At 36.1% G+C, this 7762-nt stretch overlaps 1 long non-coding RNA gene across 2 annotated transcripts in view; it reads left to right on the top strand.

Moving 5' to 3' along the window:
- LOC106867980 (uncharacterized) overlaps nucleotides 1-7762 on the top strand; it is a 637828-nt gene that overhangs the window by 253429 nt on the left and 376637 nt on the right. For both annotated transcript variants that reach the window (XR_008265237.1, XR_008265236.1), the window contains exon 4: nucleotides 7332-7457. This is a non-coding gene — a long non-coding RNA (uncharacterized LOC106867980). The remainder of the gene's footprint in view (nucleotides 1-7331; nucleotides 7458-7762) is intronic.

Here is a 7762-nt window from a genome sequence, read left to right on the forward strand (position 1 = left end):
TATATACTACACTTTATCGTGCAGTTACTATATATATATATATATATATATATATGTATATAACAATAACAATAGCAAAAACGAATTGCCAGTCTGATAGAAAATTTAGGCTTATAAAAAAAAAAGGAAACACAGATTTAGTTTTTGTTTAAAGTTGAGAATGTTGTAAAGTAGACACTTAGCTGAAATGTCTCAATATGACATGTGCATTAAGGATAATGCATACATTTATGCTATGTGTTCAGTGGGGGGAAGGGGAGCATGTATTTTGGTGCATACTGAAAAGTGCATGCCTGATATCATGGCGTATCAATGGAAGGGTGAGAGAAAGAAACAGAAAAAAAAAGTGAGAGAGAGAGGAAGAGGGAGTTGTTGGAAAGGGTGTTGAGAGAAAAAGAAAGAAAGAGGGAGAGGGAGTTGTTGGAAAGGGTGTTGTGAGAGAAAGAAAGAGAGAGGGAGAGGGAATTGTTGGAAAGGGTGTTGAGAGAAAAAGAAAGAGAGAGAGAGAGAGAAAGACAAAGAGGGAGAGAGAGCGAGAGAGAGAGTTGTTGAAAAGAGTGTTGAGGCTTGAAAGTGCCAAGAAAAGCAAAAAAAAAAAAAAAAAAAAAAAAAAAAGAGATAACAAGGTATGCTGTTTAAATATTAGTAGACTATAAAGGTAAAGCTTTTCAAGCTTGGCTGCAATACATGTGAAGTGTGATAATGTAGTATTTGAAGTGTGATATCGTAGCTGTTATATGAAAATGTAATATTTTCAGGTGAACACCACCATTGATTTCTTTTTGGTAAGTGCCACAGAGTAAGAGAGGCTGAAGAGATGGACTACTTTCAATTCTTCTGCAGATAATGCTATTTCATCTTATTTATGCTGCTAATATCCTTTAGAAAGGCATGAACATCACACAGCATCCTATTTCTCCTGCTCTACAGCTTTGTGTTTAATAATAAGAGTAATCAAAAGTAGTCTTGGAACGGAATCAAACGTGTTTTTCTTTGTTGTTGTTGTTGTTGTGGGGTTTTTTTCCCCTGGGGGTGCCCTAATTGAGCAGACTTATGATCAAAGGTGTTTCCACAATGACTACTCTGTCTTTTATTCAGGCATAATGTAGCATGGACTATATTACCCAACATATCCTTTCTATTTTAAGATGATGTGATTTTAAAGGGATTTGACTGCTATATCTAGCATATTGTGGAGCCTTACACTCACATGATGGCTTATATGTTTTTCTTTCCATTGTTCATCTTTAGTTGATTTTATGAACACAGGGATTATTTTGTTACTGTTTGTTGTTATTTAACCCTAGGTCAACCCCAACTAAGCAAATCTATGTTCAAAAGCATTCCAGTTATGATTTCTAATCTTTTTTCGCAGGATATCAATGCTGGAATACATCATCTAATGTGTCCTTCAAAATGGTAAAGTGTGAATTGAGGGACATTTACCTGTTATTTCTAGTGGTTCAAGTCACTACATAAAGGTTGCCTCATCTACTGTGATTGATTGAGATTGGTGACACTTCTCATTTGCAATGTCTTCTTCATATTTTGTCATAAGAAAACGAAACAGATTTTGAAGATATGTAGCATAAATGCAAGATGAGGAATGTCTGCTCTGAACTTGAGACATTAAGATTTAGATTGTGCCACAAGAGTTTGGAGATGCAGTAGGACTTTATCTCCAGAGCAGCACTGATTGAGCAGTGATTGGACTCGCATCATAATGATTACCTATTTAAGCTACGACCAGCAAATCTTTTGATTTAAGAATTGTGTGACCTAGACTACATTATCCAAAACGTCTTTTTTTCTAAAGACAGTAGCGTGTAGTTTTACAGTGATTTAACTGTTATCTCCAGCAGGTAGAGCAACCACATAGAAGATCTTTATTGGATTGATGATAAACTCGTGCAAAGATGGAAAATGAAGTTAATGAGAGTGAATTTTAAATTTGTAACTTGAACTGGCAAGATTAAACGTAATGTATTTAGTCAGCTATCCTTGTTTCTTGGTGGATAACGTTGATTTTATTTGGCTTCTTCCAAGACTAATATCTGTATAGAAGGATAATTGTTATTTGAACTTATTGCATAATTGTCAATAAGATATACTGTACATAATATTATTGACACTAGAGTTATAAAACTTAAATTAATCCTAGTGGTAGTTGAACACAGAACTTTTCTGACAATTTGGCTCAAAGCTTCACACATGTGGAAGGTCTTAGATGACCTAATTAATCGTTAGTACATTAAAAAAAAAAAAGCTATAATGATTAATCACTGCACCAACTATAACAAGAAAAGCATATTATCAATTGCATTGATTGCAGTATATATTACTGGTACTTATTTTATGAACCGAACAAAGCTATGAAAAGTAGTAGTGATGTTTGAATGGTAAAGCTGGGAATCATAAAAGTAAATACTGCAATACATATTGCTTCCATGCTCTACAGATTCTGACAAATGATATTAATAATAAAATATATGAATCATTGATGAGTAGAAATTTACTATCTTAGGTGAAAATAATATGATTATCATGGGATTATATAATATGGAAAAACATGATAAGCATTCATGATATATTAAAATTTGATATCTGAGGTAATATTGAAAGTAATAATGTAATATTTGAAGTGTAGTATTAGAATGAGTGTGGTTTTGTTTCTTTAATATTTTTTCTTTGTACAATTTAGACTTATTGCTTTTTATTAGAAATATTGTTCGTTCAGATTAAGGTCGATGCATGATGAAGTGTGAAGCGAGGTGGCTAGCTGTATGCCAAACGCTTTTGTTTGAGATGGGCAATTGTTTAATGTGTAACTGAATTAGTAGATAGTTGTATACTATCTCAGTTTAATCTACCCAATACACCTGTCTCTCATTATTCATAGTGTGTCTTGCTCTTACCCTCTGGGATCGCACAAACCACTCCCACAGACGTTAACTTACAGATGTTTAAACTGAATAGCAACCACATCAATTTCACTAGTCTCAGAGATTCTGCAACAATTATGGACATTATCTCTTCCTGCTGGTTAAATCCATAAAAGCAAAATGGCTCAGTGAACATTGATAGTACAACAAACAGTTAACATAACATCTGACTCGGCTAAGCCCATTATATAATCAATCATCTAATCAAGATTTTGAGGATCAGAAAATTTAATCTTTCTTCTTTATGGGACTTCAGGTCTATAACTCTTTCATAAATAGAATTTTATGGGGTGTGAAAAAATCCAAGAATTCTTCCAGTTTTATTTTTTTATTAAAAGGTCTTTTATCTGCTCCTATCTTATCCAATCCCCTCTGTTGACCAGCTTTCAAGTCGTTTTTTCCTAGTTCTGAAACATCCATCTACAGATAGTACCAGTTGGCTTCTTCATGATACCAAAGTGATCCAGTTCTTCTCTCTCACCCAAAGAAGAACTACAATCTAGTTCACTACTTGTCATTTTTACAGTATTCCTATTGTTTGCAGCAGCAGCAATTTCCTCACCATTCTGTTATGTCTGTTTTAGACTCATTGATCTGGAGTTCACATGTCTGGGCAACAAACACAATGCAACACCAGTGACATAGCTTGAGACTAATGATTGTTTAGTCCCCAAGAAGATCTGAACGAATTTCTTTAGAGCTTTGGAAGTGTTTCTAGAAGCTTCTCATTCATTGGCATTAGTAGGTGATTGGAATAGTATATTAGATATATTCAGGGATTGTGTGAGAGTAGTTGAGGATAAGAGATATAATGCAAAACCCTTGCAAATCTGATCAGGCAGTTTTAACTGTCTGACATAAACCACTGTGGATCAACCAGACTGTAATTGGAATTTTTGTCAGGTTAGTCGATACACTCAGCTTCAGCTGTCCACAGTTTTAGGGAGTTAGATACTTGGGTCACAAATTCATGATCAGTCCCCACTCAACTTTGACAAGATCAAAAGACGGGGACCCAATTACTGAAAGCTCAATTTATCTTTCTCAGGAAGAAAAGATTAATGAATTACTTAAACAGAAATTAACATATGGAGGGTCTCACTAAAGCAAAATATAGTACAACCTCCATTAGCTTTAGCAATAGGAGAGCCATTGCAAACAAGGTATTAGCAATGAAAATGGCACTCAGCCATTTCTTTGTGAAAGGTGTATGGCTTGTAGTAGAGTTCTAAACCATAAGAGCACAAATGCTGATTGATAGGCTCGGGTGGAGATGTGCAGCTTGCAACAAAGCTATTCTTTAACTTCTGATTAATTACAGTGGTGTATGTTATGTGTCTCAGTTGACATCAGTTTTCCACTAGTATTTTGCTGAATTTTTCACAAGGAGAAACAAACTGATGATGGACTTCAAAGCCTATCTCAATACTTTTCTGTGATTCCTGATAAGAGAGGCAAATTGCTGTGAAAAGCATATTTAAGCAGATGAAGGGAGGAGCATTTGGAACTGCTGCATGAAGGACCAATTGTTAGGATCAGATAGTTTATTTATGAGCTTTTTTATTGACTCCCCCAATGTCTCACTGGTACTTAATATATCAACTCTGAACGGATGAACAGCAAAGTTTACCTTGGTGGAATTTGAACTCAGAACATAGTTCACTCAATAGAGCAAAAGTATTTTCTTTGGATTTCTTACTTACCAGCAAAGGACTTCATAATAATAATAATAATAATAATAATATCACTGTTACCAGAGTTAAAAACAGAAAAGGTTCATTACGAGATATTTTGTTGTGTACCTTTATTTTTCTAAACATGCATTTTGTTCATTGCTTGCTCAATATAGTCACATCTGCAGTACTAAAGGGGGGTGTTAGTCACATCTGCAGTACTAAAGGGAGGTGTTAGTCACATCTGCAGTACTAAAGGGGGGTGTTAGTCACATCAGTAGTTGTAGTATGTCTCCAAAATTTTGGCAAATACAAAAACAGAGAAAAAGAAAGGAGGAAAAAACTGAAAATAAGTGACACTTAAACAAACAGACAATAGTAGAGGTAATTATGATTTTAGAAGTAGTAGAAAGAAAAAAAAAAGATGTGAAAATGGACAACTACAAAAACACCATCATTCACACCATAATGATGATGATGATGATGACAACCACCTCCACCACCACCACCACTACCACCACCACCACCACAACAACAAGAACAACATCTTTTCTTAAAACTGTAAGCCAAAAATAGTTACTAGATGTGGATCAATACCGGATAAAAGAAAAATGCATAGAAACTACATAACAAAAGAAGGAGTAAGGAGAAAGTGAAAAACCTTAGATTTTCAGCAACTTTCAAACGTGTAAAGGGCTTCCCTGTGCCCTTGAATGAAGATTTAGTGGAGACCCTGGCCAATAAATGGCAGTTTGTGTGGTCAGTCGTTAAGGTCAGTGTGCTACACATCTGTCCACAGACTGGTGTTGCAATTCATGGGAAGAAGGATTCCAAGGGCCACAACCAGAGACACCAATGTTGACACTTGGCTTGCCTAGAGGATGTGAAACTCTTCAAATAAAAAATTAATAGATATAAGGAAAAAATAAAAAAAAAACATATGGGCAAGTTCAGTTTGTAGAAAGTGAGAGTGGAAGATAGCTTGAAGTGGGGGACACCCTGATCCTCACCTTTTTTTTGCCCAAGCACCCTATGTATTTTATGTATGTATATCCCTGCATGTTTTGTAACACTTTTGTATAACTCATTTTTTATGGAATTTATGGGCCTGTGGAGTCAATGAAAAATTCTTCTTCTTCTTCTTCTTCTTCTTCTTCTTCTTCTTCTTCTTCTTCTTCTTCTTCTTCTTCTTCTTCTTCTTCTTCTTCTTCTTCTTCTTCTTCTCCTAAATTGCTTGGGGTTTGGTTTGGTTCAGATCTCCAGGTGGAGAACTGGGATGAGGTGATGAGCAGGGTGGCTAATCTCACCCAGAAATGGGCCGAAAGGAAGCTATTCCTGAAAGGTCAGGCAGAGGTAGCAAATGTATGTCTCACCTCCATTATATATGACTGCTTGACTGTCATGCCTTTCCCCAGTTTATGTTTGGCCTAACTGGAGTACATACTCTTCCGTTTTCTCTGGAATGGATGCATTCCACTGGTTACATGCTTCATTTGTTGTTTAACACCTATTCAATAGAAGGATTCTGGGCATGAAGGAGGACATGGCTGATGATGCGCAGACATGCATTGAGGTTATGACATCTCCAGTGCTTCCTTGATGGTGAGCTGCTGTAGTCACCATTTGTCAGACTCACATTTCTGCAGTTCATCTCTTTGAAAGAGCTGCAGTCTTGAATCAAGCAGAGACTGGGGCAAAACACACGACACTTAGAGTGTTGTCATGGGCTCACAGTTCTCTGTTAGTCTGGCAGTGTGGTCAGTGGAAGCTCCACATCTGAGTTCTGTAGAAGAACCCATGCTAGCATGGAAAGCGGACGTCAAACGATGATGATGAATAGTGACTAGAAAGTGTAATGATGTTCTTGAGGAGACTGCATCAACAAGAATAAACTGGTTTGTTCTGGAGGACTTTTGGGCCGGGGCCCACGGATAATTTCCAGAAATCCTTGTCCTGGCATTGCTGCCAGGGGTCATTGCTGGTTTGGGATAAACTCTACAAGCATGGAAGTTGAGCACAGAGCAATAAAACTATTCATCGTACTCTTGTCCTGTATCTAAGCATTGCTGACTTGTGGGTTTATGTCAATCACCTGCTGTCACATGTAGGACAGATCCAGCTATCAGTTGAGTCTATTGTGAAGATCATCCTACCTCCTTCTTTTGGTCAGGAAGAGCAGGCAGTGTTTGTTTGTCTGGTAACTTCAGAGACTGTGTGGTGGTCCAGATTGAAAGGGCCAAAGATAGATACTTGCCTCTTTGGCCAAGCCCTCATCGACTTTTTCAAGTTTCACCAGAAAAGGAAAGTGAGGGTGGTGAGAGAAGCGCTGCCTCCCAGCAATTTTGTTGAAAGGTGAGTCAAGAATGGTCTGAGTGAATGGGCCTACTCTAAGCTTGTGGCTATAAATTGAAAGAAAATGATGTGGTAAGGGTACTTGCCTCAGTGGCCAGGCAGACTGTGGTTTCGCAGCCATGGGAAGTCTCTGTTAAAATTTATTTCATCACCATTTCTCTACTTTTTACATACTTCTTTATGTAACCTCACATTATATTGTCCAGCATCATCCCCAACGTTTTTTATAAACCCTTAATAGTGAATAAAAAAAGCATTATCATTATTATTATTATTATTATTATTATTATTACTATTATTATTATTATTATTATTATTATTATTATTATTATTATTCATTCATATTTCCTTTTATATATTTCAGGATTTTATACCAGAGACTGTTACCTTTAAGAACAGAATAAAACAAGCAGATAGTTTGGGAGGACCCTTGATCATTGCTTTATAATAGCTTTTGGTGTTTACCCTTGATGTCCCACACCCTTTTCAGGTATTGTTACTATTATTATTATTATTATTATTATTATTATTATTATTACTATTGTTGTTGTTGTTGTTGTTGCTTTATTACTGTGTTCTCGACTTGCCATTTTTCAGTTTTGCTTTGTGCATTTCCTTTATTTAACCAACAACAATGAACGGCCTATTGAATTGGTTGTCAGTTTGAACATGCACGTCAGTGCGCAGCTTCACTGAAATAATCAGGAGGGCGTTTCTATCATTGTTATTTGCCTTGATATCATGTCACAATTCTGTATATGCATATATATATATATATATATATATATATATATA

Source organism: Octopus bimaculoides, chromosome 11, assembly GCF_001194135.2.
Source record: "Octopus bimaculoides isolate UCB-OBI-ISO-001 chromosome 11, ASM119413v2, whole genome shotgun sequence".
NCBI lineage: Eukaryota > Metazoa > Mollusca > Cephalopoda > Octopoda > Octopodidae > Octopus > Octopus bimaculoides.